The following is a 13,537-nucleotide window of genomic DNA, read 5'->3' as shown; positions in this document are numbered from 1 at the left end:
AAAATCAGCTGGCCAGCACACCCAGGCATGCTGGAGCTGACATAGGGCACCATCTCACGTGCCCTCCAATACAGCTCCACCTGCCACCTGTGGCACAAGTGCCGTAAGTTTGCCATCACGGCTTTAGACCATAGCTTTAGCTTTTATTGAAGACCCATCTATGTCACCAGACATGGGGTAATTGAGCTATCCCCAGGCTATTATGGTTTATGAATAGTATGACTGAGTTGTATGGTTTTTAATAATATGGCTTTTAGATGTTTTTTAAGTACATTGGATTTATATAGTGTTTATTACTGTTGTGAGCCGCTCCGAGTCTTTGGAGAGGGGGGGCATACAAATCTAATTAATAATAATAATAATAATAATAATAATAATAATAATAATAATAATAATAATTATTATTATTATTATTATTATTATTATTATTATTATTATTATTATAGCAGCTACAAAAACACTGAAGGATGCTTATCGGTCTTTACCATGACTTCCCTAAGTATGCCCATGTTACACCAACACTCCGCAGTCTGCATTGGTTGCCGATCAGTTTCCGGTCACAATTCAAAGTGTTGGTTATGACCTATAAAGCCCTTCATGGCATTGGACCAGAATATCTCCGGGACTGCCTCCTGCCGCACGAATCCCAGCAACCGGTTAGGTCCCACAGAGTTGGCCTTCTCCGGGTCCCGTCAACTAAACAATGTCGTTTGGTGGGACCCAGGGGAAGAGCCTTCTCTGTGGCGGCCCCGACCCTCTGGAACCAGCTCTGCTGCCTGGCCTGATCTGCTGCAAGTGCTGCCTTCCCCCGGGCTACACATTGCCTTGCCCTGCTGCAAGAGCTGCCTTCCCCTGACCTCCTCTGGCCTACCCTGCCGCAAGCGCTGCCTTCCCCCAACCACCTCCTGCCCTACCCTGGTTGGGGGAAGTGCTCACAGCAGGGCAGGCGGAGGTCGGGGGAAGGCAGCACTCACGGCAGAGCAGGGCAGACGGTGGTCGGGGGAAGCACTGGTTGCATATACACAGTGTGTGCATGCCCGGTGGCGGCAACAGAACTAGGCTACACGCTCCTTTGCCGCCACCGGAACCATGTTCCCCGCCATTCCGGGTCGGGCCCATGCCAAACATATGTACTCAATACTTGATTTGGGCCCCTTCTATAGCAATTACTGCCTCAATGCAGTGTAAAGTTTTATGGAAGACCAGGTTGCTTCAATAGCGGCCTTCAGTTCTTCTGCATTGTTTGGTCTCACATCTTTCTTTTGGCAATGCCCCATAGATTCTCTATGGTGTTAAGGTCAGGTGTGTTTGCTGGCCAATCAACCGCAGTAATCCTATGGTCATTGAACCAGGTTTTGGTGTTTTTGGCAGTATGGGCAGATGCCAAGTCCTGCTGGAAAATTGAAGTCAGCATCGCCATAAAGTTCAGCTGAATCAGAATCATAGAGTTGGAAGGGACCTCCAGGGTCATTGGGTCCAACCCTCTATTCAATGCAGGATTCATTAAACCATCCCAGAAAGATGACTGTCCAGTCTCTGTTTGAAGACCTCCAGTGTAGGCGATCCTACCACCTCTTGTGGCAAAGTGTTCCACTGGTTTATCACTCTTACTGTTAGAAAGCTTTTTCTGATATCTAATCTAAATCTACCCCCTTGCAGTTCCATTCCATTTTTTCTAGTCCTTCCATGTGCTAATGAGAACAATGCTGATCCCTCTGCTCTGTGACAGCCCTTCAGATATTTGTAGACACCTATCAAGTCTCTTCTCAGACTTCTCCTTTGCAGACTAAACATCCTAAAACCATCTATCTCTGGGGTAGAAGAGGGTCGGAATATCCCGGTGTTGCTGGGGAGAGGCAGATATGGCGGGAGCCATGGAGCTAGCTGTTCCAGGGGAACGAGGGATTGCTGCTTTTCTGGCTCCGTGAGCTCAACCCTGGGCACTGGTGGGAATTGAAACACCTCCCACAGGCATGTTCAATTTATACATGGTATGCTTGTGTGTGTGTCTGTTAGTATATGGGGTTCTTTTAAATCTTTAAATATTTTAATGTTATTTGGATTATTTATGATTTGTTCTATCTTGTTGTGAGCCGCCCCGAGTCTTCGGAGAGGGGCGGCATACAAATCTAAATAATAAATAAATAAATAAATAAATTCTGGCCCTGGGTTCAGGTTGTTGCTACTCAATGCCAGGTGGGTGGTAAATAAAACTCTCCTCATCCGGGATTTGATCCTGGATGAGGAGGCCGACCTGGCATGTGTAATTGAAACCTGGCTGGGTTCGGAAGGAAAAGTTCCTCTCTGTGAAATTTGCCAGCCGAGTTTCAGATATGGCATCAACCTCGGCCCCGGGGAAGGGGGGGTGGAGTGGCTATTATAGACAGGGAGAGCCTTTGCCTACGTAGATTCATTGCTCCAGAGATTGCGGGTTGCGAGTCCCTCTTGGTGAAGTTGGACTTAGGGGTTCAGGTGGGCTTGTTTCTCACATACCTGCCTCCCAGCTGCATGTCAAAAGCCCTGCCTGTGCTACACGAGGAGGTAGCCGGGTTGGCGGTGGGGTACTCCAGATTTATTGTCTTGGGGGACTTTAACCTGCCGTCGCTTGGCGAAACCTCAGGATTGGCATGGGAGTTCATGGCCACCATGACAGCCATGGACCTGACCCATGTAGTACAGGGTCCAACTCACGAGGGGGGGCACACACCCGACATGATATTCCTCTCTGAGCAGTCTGTATTGGTTTGGGGAACCATGTTATCTGCTGGTGTTGGTCTACTATGCTTCATTAAGTCCAGGGTCAAACACTTGACCAATAAAAAATCTATTCTATGCCATTCTATTCTAATCAGTGGAACAACTTGCCTCCAGAATTTATGAAAAATCCAACTCTGGAAGTTTTAAAGAAGATATGGGATGATCAAGTGTCTGAATTGATGTAGGATTTCCTACCTGAGTAGGGGACTGGACTAGAAGACCTCCAAGATCACTTCCAATTCTGTTGTTTTGTTCTGTTGTCTTTGTTTTGAATTAGATCATTGTAGCCTCAGGATATTCATAATCCCCTGATGGCTTGGTCCTCCTCCCATTTGAGCCCCATAACCAGGCAAAGGTAATGCAAAAAATAGCAGCTGTGTTCATTATTGCTTAATGTATCACTGAATACATTTTTCATCTGATTGTGCAATGTTCCCTTAGATTAGTACTTTGGGTGAACCTACCTTCAGGTGAATAAATTCTTCAGCCTACTATAGGGGCGTGAAAAACTGGTTGATTAATCAGATTAAGAGTGTTGGGTGAGGTCAATCAATAACTGTTGATATTTGAACCTTTCCTGGTTATAATCCACTCAGTTCAGGGGTAACTATGACTTTCTTCCAAGCCGTATGCACTGGGAGTGAAAACCTAGCTTGAAAAGGCTCTTACCTTGCCAATACAGTGGTACCTCGAGATACGAGTTTAATTCGTTCTGGACCTGTGCTCTTAAGTCGAGCAGCTCTTATCTTGAACGACTTTTCCCCATAGGAATTAATGTAAATAATTTTAATTGGTTCCAGCCCTCAAAAAACTCACAAAGTTAGTCTAAATTATGCAAAAAGACATTGCAAGAATAAATGTAACTTTACTTATTAATAAGATGATAAGCTGAGAGCTTTCCTTCCCTTCCTCTTTTTACCCAAAACAATCAACATGGCAAACTTTTATTTTTATTCATTAAACTGTAGTTATTTATTCAACTTCACTGCCACCCAATCCTGTAGAGGGAGGAAAGAAGGGAGGAAGGAAAAGGAAAGCAAGAAATGGAGGGAGGAAAGGAAGGAAGGAAGGAAAGAAAGAAAGGAAGAAAGAAAGAAAGGGTGAAGGGACAGGAACAGAGGAAGGAAGCAAGGAAACTTATGAAAGGGGAGAGTAACTTCACTGCCACCCAATCCTGTAGAGGGAGGAAAGAAGGGAGGAAGGAAAAGGAAAGCAAGAAATAGAGGAAGGGAAGGTAAAAGAGAGAAAGAAAAAGAGCAAGAAAGAAAGCAAGCAAGAGAGAAAGAAAGAAAATGAAAGAGAAATAAAAATAGAGAGGGAGAATGAAAGAAATGGAAGGAGGGAAGGAAGGAGAGAAAGCAAGAGAAAGAAAGAAAGCAAGAGAAAGAAAGAAAGAAAGAGAAAGAAAGAAAGAAAGAGAAAGAAAAAAGAATGAAAGAGCAAGAGAGCAAGAGAGAAAAAGAAAGAGAGAGAGAGAGAAAGAAAGGCAACTTCAAAGAAAGGCTCACTGAGCATCTCTCACTCTCTCTCTCTCTCTTTCTATCCCTCTCTCTTTCTCTCCCCCCTCTCCTCCCCTTTCCCTCTCTCTTTCTCTCCCTCCCTCTCTCTTTCTCTCCCCCCTCTCCCCCCTTTCCCTCTCCCCCCCCAGGCCGGCAGCGATGTTTTAAAACAGCCGCGCCGTTTGCGAGCTAACTCCTGAGGTGCGGAAGTTCGCCTTTGGCGTTTGGGCCACTCGGAATGTGAAATTCAAAACAGCGTTCGGATCCCCCCACCCCCAGCAGAAGCCAAGGACCCCCAGAGTGGGGCGGCAGGGGAGGCGACCGCCTCTCCACTCACCAAGTGCCGGGATACGAGCCGAGAAGAGCCGGGCTGGCTTACTTTCCTTCCTTCCCGCGCTGATGCAGAGCCACTCGAACAAAGCGTCACACCCCCCTGACGCTTTTGGCGGCAAAAGAGCCCAGCGTCGCTTCGGAAGCCGCCGAAAGCATCAGAGGGGCGCGATGCTTTGTTCGAGTGGCTCTGCATCAGCGCGGGAAGGAAGGAAAGTAAGCCAGCCCGGCTCTTCTCGGCTCGTATCGCGGAGAGGGGCAGCATACAAATCCAAGTAATAAATAAAATAAAATAAAAAAATGTCTCTCCTCTCCCAGCTCTTATCTCGAGTAGCTCTTAAGTCGAGCAGCTCTTATGTCGGGGTTCCACTGTATCTGCTCTAAAAAGCTCTTGGTGCTTTTTATGACATTCTCAAGGAGGCAAGAGGTTTGAACAAGCAAGCTTTGAATACCATACTTAAGCCTGGGGGACCCAAATGTGGTCTTGGACAATATTTCCCATCCATGGGATTTGGAATCTAATATTGGTTCCCGCTTTTAGCTCATGAATGTCAAACTTTTCCTAGCTATGGAATGTTTTCCATAGACAACTAGACCAAGACAACTAGACACAAGAACAGTTTTTCCCCGAAAGCCATCACTCTACTAAACAAATAATTCCTTCAACACTGTCAGACTTTTTACTAAATCTGCACTTTTATTCTACTAGTTTTTCTCATTCCTATCATCCTTTTCCTCCCACTTAGGACTGTATGACTGTAACTTGTTGCTTGTATCCTAAGATTTTTATTAATATTGTTTCTTCATTGCTTATTTGACCCCTATGACAATCATTAAGTGTCGTACCACATGATTCTTGACAAATGTATCTTTTTCTTTTATGTACGCTGAGAGCATATGCACCAAGACAAATTCCTTGTGTGTCCAATCACACTTGGCCAATAAAATTCTATTCTATTCTATTCTTCTATTTTAAAAAATATCCAAGGATCCTCGATTGAGGAGCAAGATGTCAGCGTCCCATAACATCCAAACTTTGGCCTTCTTCCAAGTTCCAATTTATTAATGTCCCCAGCGATGTGGGAATACGACCTGTGGTCAAACCAAAACTAAATTCCCAAGCAGTTCTTCACCCACGTTAAGGTTCATCCCTCATGCCCATACCTACAAGTTCATCGCATACACCACTTCAGTTCTCTGAACGGTCACGGTCCTCCCCTTGACCTCTGCTGCTGCAGAACCACGGACGACCTTGAATCTTCTGGAAGGAATTTGTTGTGGCTACTATCTTTCCTCTTCATGCAACCACCCCTCCCAATTACCACAGTCTATTCTACTTGTGGCAGGCCAAAGTCTCTAACTGAAAATGAAGGTTTCGACCTGATACAAGACTTATGAGTGTCAGCTGATAAACTTTCAGATGTACATCAATGACTATAGGACAGTGATGGCGAACCTTTTTATCCTCAGGTGCCGAAAGAATGAAGATGCACGCTATCATGCATACATGAGTGCCCATAACCATAATTCAATGCCTGGGGAGGGCAAAAACAGCTTCCCCCACCCCTGTGGAGGCCCTCTGGGGGCTGGAAATGGCCTGTTTCCCAACTTCTGGTGGGCCCAATAGGCTCATGTTTCACCCTCTCTGTTGTGGTTCCGTCTGAGGCCCCTCCGGGAACGGCTGACCTTCTGTCGGTTTCCAGCTCAGAGGGAGAGGCTGAGGAACAGGAGGTGCAGACAGACGAGGAGGAGGAATCCCAGGCTGAAGAAGAGGGAGGACAGCCAGAGTCCCACCAGGGGGAGCTCTCCCCAGCAAGCAGCCTGGATTCCTTAGAGGAAAGTGCACAAGCCATAATTGATCTGCGACAACGAAGAGCTACTCAGAGACGGAATCAATTGGCTAAATACTTTCAGCATTAAAGTGGCAACAGCTGGGTTTGGGTGTGGTGCTCTTGGGAAAGGCTAAAAGGCAGACCCACCCTTCCTGGCTTGTGGAGTTTTATCTTTGAGAGTCGTGGGACCTGACTGTGAACTTTGGCGTCTTGGAATCCTGGTTTGTGCCTTTGACTATTGAAACCTTGGGGGGGGGGGGTGCCAGCAAGAAGCTTGCTGTATTGTCTGGACATCAGGACCCTGCTGTACCGTATTATATCCTGTCTGTTGGGAAGAACAGGTTTTCCTCTGTGCTTATTTTTTCCAGTTATAAAATACTTTTGGCTTTTACCAGAGTGTCTGGCTGTTTTTTCCAGTTGGTGTTGAGGTCTGGGGGAACCCAGACAGAACACTCTCCAGGCTCCAAAGGCTTCTCTGGAGCCGGGGGAAGGTAAAAACACCCTTCCCCATCCTCCTGGAGGATCTCTGGAAGCTGCAAATGCCCTTCCAGAGCCTCTGTGAGAGCCAAAAATCAGCTGGCCGGCACATACATGCATGTTGGAGCTGAGCTAGGGCAACGGCTCATGTGCCAGCAGATATGGCTCCGCGTGCCATTTGTGGCACCTGTGCCATAGGTTTGCTATCACTGCAATAGGCGGGAAAACAGTTTTGTTTTTTACTTAGAATCCTCCCCCTTCCCCCCCTTGTCACAGAATCTAATTCAGCTTTTCAAAGTGGACTGAACTAGGACAGCCAAGTTGTGAATGTTATTACTGTTTTTATTATAAAATTACAGCAATGGAATCTTGCAAGTCTGAATTTATTTCTCCCCTCCCTCCCTTTGATAGTACCGTATTTTTTGGTGTATAAGATGCACCTCTTTCCTCCCTAAAAGAGACTGATAATTTGGGTACATCTTATACTCTGAATGTAGCTTCCCCATCCCCCAGCCCAAACTAGCTGCTAACGATCTTTTCAGCTCTTACCTTGCAGGCTTTTAAATTATTTCTCTCTCTGAAGAATGTTTTCCAAGCCCTAAGTCTTTGCAGGATTTTTCATTGCTCTAACTTATTTATTTATTTATTTATTATTTGGATTTGTATGCCGCCCCTCTCCGAAGACTCGGGGCGGCTCACAACAAGTGTAAAACAAATCATAAATAATTCAATTAATTAAAATATTTAAAGATTTAAAAAACCCCATATACTAACAGACACACACACAGGCATACCATGTATAAATTAAATGTGCCCAGGGGGAGATGTTTAGTTCCCCCATGCCTGACGGCAAAGGTGGGTTTTGAGAAGTTTACGGAAGGCAGGAAGAGTAGGGGCAGTTCTGATCTCCGGGGGGAGTTGGTTCCAGAGAGTCGGTGCCGCCACAGAGAAGGCTCTCCCCCTGGGGCCCGCCAACCGACATTGTTTAGTTGACGGGACCCGGAGGAGGCCCACTCTGTGGGACCTAATCGGTCGCTGGGATTCGCTGGGATTCTTGCTCTGAATAAGTTTTTTTCCAGCCCTAACCAGGTGCTAATGATGTTCCCAACTCTTACTGGCTTGCCTGCTCTTTCATTGTTACTGTCTGCAAAAAATGTTTTTCAAACCCTGTGTTTATAGGGTTTTTTTCATTCTCTAATTTCTCCGAATGTTTCTTTCCAGCCCTAACCAGGTGCTAACAATGTTCCCAGCTCTTAATGGCTTGCAAGCTCTTTCGTTGTTATTCTCTCCAAATAAAGTTTTTTTTAAAGCCCTACTCTAACCAAGGGATAAAATAATGTGCTGAAGTTGACCAGATGAATACCTGGTAAGCAGATTCTTTTCCCTATTTTCCTGCACAAAAACTAAGATGTGTCTTATACTCTGAAAAATATGGTAATACAGAGAGTCTTATCTGAAACATTTTCTCAAAGTACATTTCATTCTGGGACTAGAGAATGAATATCTTTTGTCTGATTGTTGTCTTGGTTGCAACTATTCATCCTGTTCTTTGAGGCTATTTTGCAGCCCATTATACTGTAGCTCTTCAAGCCTTTGTAGAGCCTTAAACTTCCGCAGAATCTAATTTGACAAATGTTTAGATGACAGAGCCCCACTAAAGTGTTTTGTTCTAAAACTTTCTTATTTTTTAATTTTATATACAGTGGCACCTCGGTACTCGACCACAATTCGTTCCAGAAGTGTGGTCGAGAACCGATTTGGTCGAGTACCGAATTTATTTATCCCATAGGAAATAATGGAAATGGATTTAATTGGTTCCCAGCCCCTGTTAACTCGCTGGGAACCAATTAAATCTATTTTCTTTATTTCCAATGGGATAAATAAATTCGCTACTCCAAGCTGCAGGAAAGGTGAGGGCTGCTGCAATCCCGGCAGCTTTGGGGGGCTCCTTTCCTCATTGCTTTGTTTTATTACCTGTAAGGAGCTTCAAAAACTTTTTTCCTGTGGCTGCAACAGCGGCGATTTCCCTTCCAGTAGCAAGAGCGCCGGGAACGTCACGTGATGAAGGGAAGCCGGCGGAGCCATCTCAGCAATTGCTGCCGCTCCAGCAGCTTCTCTTCATTACGTGACTTCCCGGGGCTCTTGCTACTGGAAGGGAAATCGCCGCTGTTGCAGCCACAGGAAAAAAGTTTTTGAAGCTCCTTACAGGTAATAAAACAAAGCAATGAGGAAAGGAGCCCCCCAAAGCTGCCGGGATTGCAGCAGCCCCCACCTTTCCTGCAGCTTGGAGCTCTTAGAGAGCTCCTCAGCGCCCTGAAGCTGCCGGGATTACATTTCAGATAATGAACAAAATTTTCTCTGGCTGTTCGGTATCCGAATTTTTGTTCGGATACTGAAGCAAATTTTTGCAGAAAATTTTGTTCGATATCCGAAATGTACGAGAAGGGAAGCGTTCGAAAACCGAGGTACCACTGTATCTATGTTTTATTGACTGATGAAGACAAATCATTCGACAAAAACATTGGACAATAAATAAACAAACAAACAAACAAACAAATAAATAATAAAGTTGCTAAGATGTCTGACTGTTTTCACAGTGTTTATTGCTTTATATACAGTTTTCCAAGCAGCAAAAGGTAGAAGAAAGTAACAGCTTTTTTTTACTGGTGAATTATCCTCACCAATCCTTAAGAACATCCTGTTGATACAACCTAGATGAGATCACGTAACAGCAAGGGATAGTGTTGTACATCATTCTGGCTATGTGAACTGGTGAGATCATGTAAGTATGAGAGGCCCATTTGAGGTAGGCAGTTTGCCGTGCACAATCAACAAGAATACAATGCAAAACAGAAAAAAAACGTACATCCAATACTAACAACAACAAAAAAGGAAAAGGAAAAAAATTGTTTCCAAAAAATTTGAAGAAAACGATCCAAATATCAAATAAGTCTAACATGAAATATTCTTGCCCCACCCCGGCTGGATGCTGAAAAGAAAAGTAATGTCTTGATAAATTCTACTCCCCTTACGTAACAGGTCTACAAAATAGTTATGAGCTTTTTCATTTAGCAACAATAACATGAACTATTACTCCAGATGGGAAGAACTCTAATAATTAAACCGATCTAACATCTAATCATAATATACATTAAAAAATGAAAGAAAAAAAAGACAACCCGATCTATAGGTTAACCCAAATGTTACTCTTCAAATCTCTCTGTTAAATATCTGTTATTGCATTTAACACACAGAAAGTACACAAATGCCAATTCAGTGAAGTGGGTTGAGGTGATGTGCCTGGAAGCTGTTAGGGTCTGGGTGGAAGCCAACAGGCTCAAGCTCAACCATGACAAGAACAAGTGGCTCTGGACATTTCCTCCAAAGGACGACTCCATCTGTCCATCCATTGGTCTGGGGGGAGGGAAAACTTTGACACCCTCAGGCAAAGTCCGCAACTTGGGTATCCTCTTGGACCCACAGCTGAGCCTTGCTTACCATCTCTCAGCTGTGGCCAGGGGGACCTTTGCCCAGGTTTGCCTGGTATACCACTTGCAGCCCTATTTCGACCAGGAGGCTTTGCGCACCCTCAGCCCCTATCACCTCTCATCTTGATTATTGCAATGTGCTCTACATGGGGCTACTCTTGAAGAGTGTTTGAAGACTGCAGATAGTTCAGAATGCAACGGTGCGAGCCGTGATGGGTGCATCTCAGTACACCCATATAACACCAATGCTCTGCGTGCTGTACTGGCTACCTATTAATCTCCAGTCACAATTCAAGGTGTTGGTCATTACCTATAAAGCCCTATATGGTTTAGGACCAGACTATTTATGAGACCGTCTCCTGCTGTATACCTCCAAGAGACCAATACAATCACACAGGATTGGCCTTCTCCAAGTCCTGTCAATTAAGCATGGCAGGTTGATGTGACCATGGGGGAGGGTCTTCTCTGCAGCTGCCCCAGCTCTATGGCCCCAACTCCCCCCCCCGATGTCCATATTGCTCCCACCCTACTGGCCTTCCGAAAGGCTGTGAAGACCTGACTTTGCGGCAAGCCTGGGGGCTGTGAATATTTACATCTATCACAGCCGAATTGGTATACTGAGTGGTATGCATATGAGTTGATTGGACTACTTGTTTTGAGGGTTTTTATAATGGGGTTTATATTGTTTTAAAACTTCCATAATCCTTTTCTATAGATCTAGAATGGTGAATAAGGTAGAACTACTTATTTGGGACTTTTGAGGGGAAGGCATAAACATTAGGATACACCTAGATTTTACATCATATGGTATTAAGAGAGGCTTAATTACAAGGTTTTTTGAGAATAAATACAAGTTTGTAAAAAAATGTGTAAATGTAATGTGGATAGTCTTTGCTTAACTACAACAATTGGGACCAGAGTTTTCATTGCCAAACGATGCAGTTGTAAAGCACAATGTCATATATCCATGCTGCTTAACAATGGTGTTCTGGCCGTCCCCAGCTACCATTGTTTAATACGATCCTCACATAATCATGAAATTTCTAATTCTAATTTCCTACCAGTTTCCCCATCGAATTGTGGGAAACTAGCAGCAGATCATGTCACCATGGGACACTGTGACAGATGGAAATACTGATCAATTGCTCTGGATGGTAATCACACTATCATGGGAGCACTGCAGTGGCAAGAACTTCAAGGAGTGGTCACAACTACCAGTCATCTAGCACTGCACAAAGTTTATTCAGACATAGGTCAGTTCACCGCACAGTAGTTAGGGCAACCTTCTTCTGGCACTCGGCCTTCTGTTGGCCGGCATTTCTCCCGGGAGCAGAGCAACCTTGAACTGGTGAGCTCAAGCTATCCACGCCAGTTTCAGCCTCTGCAGGTTGGATTACAGGCTCGCGCTACCAAGCCCGTGATTAAATGAGAAGTACAGTGGTACCTCTACCTAAGAACGCCTCTACTTAAGAACTTTTCTAGATAAGAATCGGGTGTTCAAGATTTTTTCCTCTCTTCTTAAGAATCATTTTCTACTTAAGAACCCGAGCCCGGAAAAATTTCCCAGGAAATTTGAGAGCTGCATGAAGGCCCAGCCAGTTTCCTGCCATTCCCCCTTTAATCCCGGCCATCTCAGGCTTTTCTGGGCTGCCAGAGGAGCCTTTCGGTGGCGCTTAAGGAGGCTTTGGCAGTCCAGAGCCAATGGAGCATTTTCCTTTCTCTGGGCGCATGGAGAGGAAATAAACCACTTCGCTGTGGTGACTCCTTCGCGCTGCCTCCCAATACCCGGCACGAGATTGCCTCCCGGAGCATTTGGGCATGGAAAGGCAAAAGTGGGCGCTTTGCCCCGGCCAAATCAATTCGGCTTCAGCCAAACCGAGGAGTCACCACAGTGAAGGAAAGGCGCCGGCTACAAAGCGAGCGAGCGAGAGGGGAGCCCTTCAGCATGGGAAGGAAGAGGAAGCAGGTAGCAGCCACCTTTCGGTCAAAGGATTTCTCTCTCTGGTGCAGTGTATGGGAGGCAGCCTCGTACCTGGTATATGGGAGGCATGTGTTCCTTGCCGCCTGAGAGCTCCTCTTTTTTTTTTAAGCATTAAAGTTTAGGATTTTTTTTATTCCCCTCACCTCACATCCTTCCTTCGGCAGGGACTATCCTCCTCCTCTTTTTCCTCCTCCTCCTCCCCCTCCCACCCAAATTCTGAGCTTTTATTTCTTTCCTAATGGGTTTGCATGCATTATTTGCTTTTACCTTGATTCCTATGGGAAAAATTGCTTCTACTTACAAACTTTTCTACTTAAGAATGAATTAAGTTCTTAAGTAGAGGCACCACTGCATGTGTTAAGCTTCTAGAGCTCCCTCTAAGGGCGTCTTCACTCTTGAAGAGCTTATTGACTGAAATATTGGCCTTGTGACATTCAGTACCTTCCACAAGGACTGAGAAGAATTGAGAGAAAACTATTTGGATTCTTGCAGGTTGTTTACCTGTCCCTGATTCCTCATTCATGTAAATGTCAACAATACACGAGCACACAATACATACAAACTTAACATAAACTAATGTATGCTCGACTGCAGAAAATGCGACTTCAAAAACAAAGTGATCTATGGCTGGAATTCACTACCTGACTCTGTAATTTCCCGCCCCGCCCAAACCCCAAAACAACAAAAACAACAATGTTTATTTGTAGTGCCCTTTTACCAAACGGCATAATAATGAGCCATATACAGTTTATAAGGACATACAATAACACTTATTAGGTTAACAAGTATCCCCTCCCTCCCCCACACCCCACAATTCCCCACATCCTGCAATTCCCACAATATAGCAAAGGGTTACGTTAAAAAATTCATGCAGGGCATAACATCAGAGGGGCCCTTCACTGAAGGGAAAAGTCTAAATAGGGTCACCAGAGTCAATACAGGACCCAAGGAGATGGCAATAGACAGTTCCACAAGAATGGGGGGCAGAACAGCTGATGTGATAATTTTCAGTTGCAGGGTTAGTATAAAGATGGAAACATGGCTAATATCAATGCAAGATGTTACAAGCCAAATCCTTAGTTTTAAGTCCCTGGACATTTTTCTTAAGTTTTTAAAGTTCTTATATATCGCCAAAAAGGCTTCTAGAGTTGTAAACCTAATCCTACATAGCTT

This window comes from Erythrolamprus reginae, chromosome Z (genome assembly GCF_031021105.1).
Source record: "Erythrolamprus reginae isolate rEryReg1 chromosome Z, rEryReg1.hap1, whole genome shotgun sequence".
Classification (NCBI taxonomy): domain Eukaryota; kingdom Metazoa; phylum Chordata; class Lepidosauria; order Squamata; family Dipsadidae; genus Erythrolamprus; species Erythrolamprus reginae.
The sequence above is the reverse complement of the archived record's forward strand: the minus strand, read 5'-3'. Positions refer to the sequence as shown.